Here is a 4,110-nt window from a genome sequence, read left to right on the forward strand (position 1 = left end):
AAGTTCGGGTCAACCGTGAGTTATGTCACTAACCCGACGAGACGCGACGACAGAGTGCAAATTTCAATCAATGGTAGCGCCTCGTCGGACCAAAAAAAAATGCGTAAGCTATTTTAGCCTGCAATTCACATTGCATCCTTCGGTAGATAAGGCCAAACGTCGAGTGACCAATATGTTGCACAAACTGCCCTAAAACAGTTCACCACCTACTTTCATCAGCGATGAAGTCATGTTGGCCATTGGGAAGGCGGAAGCCTCCACAGCCGTTGGAACCGAATTGGACGGAATTTGCGTGCTGATGCTGAAACATTTGGGCCCCACGGGAATAGCATATCTCACCAAGATCCTCAACTAGTCAATGGACACTCGCATCATTCCCGATGTGGGGAAAATGGGGAGTTTGGTTCCACTGCTGAAACCGGGGAAACCAGCCAACAAAGCAGAATCGTATCGGCCGATAATGCTCCTTTATCCCGTCGTGAAGTCTCGGACTTATCAAAGTCGTTTGACACCGTTTGTCATTCCATGCTGCTAGAAGGCATTGAGACTTATTCTGTTCCACAAAGTCAGACGCTGGTTGGGGAATTTATGAGTGGTCGACAGTTGTCAGTAATCATCCGAGTTCAAACCTCAAAACCTAAAAGAATTATCAAGAGGTGTGCCAGGCTGTACCTTCTGATATCGACTGAGTACCCCCTGCACAGCGTGGCCGAAATACTTCTCATAAGGGAGCATAACAAAATGCTTAGCAAGCAGTTCCTGGTGGAATGTCACGGACGTGAACCCTTAACAGACCCCCTTTGCTCGAGGAGGAACCTACGCCCAGACACATCAGATGGCACGTATTCTAATACATGAACGCGGTCCTCGCGTGCATTGACCAACCAACCGCATCCATAGGGATTCGGTAACCACCCACCACGACTACGGTGCCGTGAATGCCGTCATCGGAGCCCAATCACCACCCGTAGCAGACACAGTGTTTCAACTGCGAGGGAGACCCGCGTTACTCTAGCCCAACTACGGTCTGGATATTTCAGCCGTCTCAACAGATACCTGTCCAAACTCGTTCCCAATATACATAATGAGTGTCCGGCATGTGGGGACTGTCCGCTGGTGGGTAGCAAGCACCTCAAGAATCTCGTGAACTGGATCTAGTAATGTGTTCTAAGCTGCAAGTTTATTTTCAAGCACAAACCAATGCTTCGTAAAGAGTTCGACAAGATATGTGCTGGCCTTAGGAGAGGCATGACGAGGATTGAAAATTTTATCTTATTACATTAAACGAGCAATTCTTGGATATATGCATATCCATAGGGTTCTCGGAAACGGCTCGAAGGATTTGGATAAAATTTTGTACACAGATAATGTTTTAGATTTTAAGGTTCTCTGAATAGGCAATATCTCCGAGAAGACTCGTATAAGGTTGCCACCTATTCGAAATTAGTTACAAATTTATTAAAACATCATAACATGGGTATCAAATGGAAGGTATTTTAAAGATCTCTAATTCAAAAATAGTCTTAATAAGGTTGCCACCTATTTTGAATCGCATACATATTTATTTAATTTTTTGTTTAGAAAAAAAAGGTAAAATATTAATATTCATGGGTACCAAGAGAAGGTTCTTAAACAATGCTTTCCCCATACACAAATTGTTATGTCTTACGATAATAGTGTAAGGTTGCCACTTATTTTCGAGTCTACACAATTTATCTAAAACATCACAATATGGTTATCAAATAAAAGGTATTGTTGAGAACTTTGGTCAGAAAATATTTTCCATCAGGGTTGCCACGCCTCCTTGTAATACAAATTTTTATTTTGTTAATCTCAATCAACATTTTTGTATATATACATACATATTTATATGTTATGTATACACATACGCTCAAGATATGTACCATTCATTCCAGCGTATTTCGGAATAGGGTTGCCTACTAAATTTTAGCGTAATAGGCAGCATACACGGTGCGTCTGACTCGCGAGTCATTTGTGTACGTATTGACTCGCCTTTGACTACATACAGTTGAATCATTCAGAGTCATCACGGGAGTCATGTTGGTGTAACTAACACATATTTATTTTCACAAACACATCCACACCGACTCACGAGACAGACGCACTGTGTGTGCCGCCTATAAGGAATTTACTTAATAGATATGGAAATCCTATTTATTTTTTTTTTTGTTTATTTCCAAAATATTTTTGTAAAGCTATCCAAATCTTGAAAACTTTAAAAAGTATATACACTCCGGGCAAAGCTCGGTCAACCTGGTACTAGAATCATGAAAGCAAAAAATATGGATATGGTTGCGCTAATTACTTTTTAAAGCAGTTTCTCAAAGTTTAAGAAAACCAGACGGCACGGACACCAACTCACCCATTTCCAGGCTATATGATTTAGATTGCTGATATTCTATCACCAATCCAATTTCACGCCCGGGAAGGTACGCCTCAGGCAAATAAAAGTATATTTATAAAAAAAAAAAATAGTTCTGTTTCCGCCCGGGGGCCTTCCGCGTGTTAGGCGGATGTGATAACCACTACACCACGGAAACAATTACCACGGCGTTGTCAAAGACGCTACAAGTCTTGCAATGAAAGCTTTTATATACATACACACAAAGCTCATTTTCTGTTTCCATGTGTATTTATAACCGCGTGTACAGAGGAAAAGCTCATTCTGCCCATTACTGCATTACATACATATTTACTATTGACTTGCCAATAAAAGAACGCATTGGTTCAACAAAACTTACGCAATTTATATCATACCAATAAGAATAAAATCAGTTTTATTTACTACATAAATTACATCACTCAATGGAAAATTCTTGTTTATCCTATTTCATGACAATCCAATATAATACAATTTTAAAAAAATATATGTGGTATAAAAAAAAAATAAAATATTTAGATCTGTTTCCGCCCGGGATCGAACCGGGGGCCTTCCGCGTGTTAGGCGGATGTGATAACCACTACACCACGGAAACAGCTGGATGCCGGCAGTCAAAGTCGCCATCTAACTATTTGCCAACAACAAAGGTGTACACACGTACATATGTAAGTATGTATGTGTATGGCATTGACCAAACAAACAAAGATTTTTAAACAGCTGCTAAAAGCTACTTCGGCGTTTCTATACGAACTTAAGTTGTTTTCTTTGCCTACAATAATAAATTATTAACAATAAATATAAGTTTATTATTGAATCGTGGGTGGCATCTTTAGTACATATAACTGCAATACATATTTCGCTAGCTTAGAGTGAAAAGTTGCTAAGTCCACTTTTTATGAAAACTCATATTTTGATATAGGAGGCTAGAGAAATTGAATACGCATCGTTTCGAAAACTATAAAGGTACTTGTTTTATTTTTTCCTCTTCATGAGCAATAAAAGGAAAATTTGCTAAGTCCAAAAGAAGCACCACAAATCCGATAAGGCGAAAATAATACTACATCTTTTACTAAAAATATAAAATCCTTCTGATTCTTATAAAGTTTTGCCGTGCTTTAAACGCGCAAATTGTTTGATTCAAAGTCTTGCGAAATAGTTAAAGAAAATTGCTATAGGAAGATTTTTTCCTCTCCTGTAAAATTTTTAAAATGGGACTTAGCAACTTTTCTTTCTAAGCTAGCGATTTACTATTCACTATATTACAAAATTAACGCCATTTATAGAAAGAAGAAAGAAACAAATCTTTTACATCGTTCAATGTTGAATCTATTATTTTCCGAGGTATTTCATAAAAATCCAATAGAATCAAAAACAAAAAAAAAATTCATTACAAAAAAAAAGCAAAAATTCGAATCGCAGTCGCTTTCTATGCATTCTATGTTTTTAGATGACGTTTTCTCTGATATATCCTGTTACGACTACGTGCCATAAATTCTTTCATTGCAATTTCGAAAGATTTCTTATCACTAAAATCAAAAACATCTAAATGGAAAAAGAATTCGAATTTAAGTACACATAAATCAATAAAAATAAATTAAAATTTATCTACCGAAAATCATATCCGAAATTTGTGTGTATCCTTTTAAAGGCAATTTTCCATGTAGACCATCCCAATTAAAAAGGAATAGGAAGTCATCGGTGTATATTTT

The 4,110-nt window shown here is 37.7% G+C and overlaps 1 long non-coding RNA gene and 1 other non-coding gene across 2 annotated transcripts; both read right to left on the reverse strand.

The window, feature by feature from the left end:
• Positions 1-2,923: 2,923 nt before the first annotated feature.
• TRNAV-AAC (transfer RNA valine (anticodon AAC)) lies at positions 2,924-2,996 on the reverse strand. Its single transcript has one exon. It is a non-coding gene; the product is annotated as a tRNA-Val (tRNA).
• Positions 2,997-3,859: 863 nt separating this feature from the next.
• Positions 3,860-4,104, reverse strand: LOC108378343 (uncharacterized). The gene is made up of 2 exons (XR_001849405.1): positions 4,011-4,104; positions 3,860-3,943 (listed from the first exon to the last, which is right to left on the reverse strand). It is a non-coding gene; the product is annotated as an uncharacterized LOC108378343 (long non-coding RNA).
• Positions 4,105-4,110: the final 6 nt, after the last annotated feature.

The sequence above is a fragment of the Rhagoletis zephyria genome, unplaced genomic scaffold, assembly GCF_001687245.7.
Source record: "Rhagoletis zephyria isolate East Lansing unplaced genomic scaffold, Rhagoletis_zephyria_1.1 Rzeph_scaffold_13913, whole genome shotgun sequence".
Lineage (NCBI taxonomy): Eukaryota > Metazoa > Arthropoda > Insecta > Diptera > Tephritidae > Rhagoletis > Rhagoletis zephyria.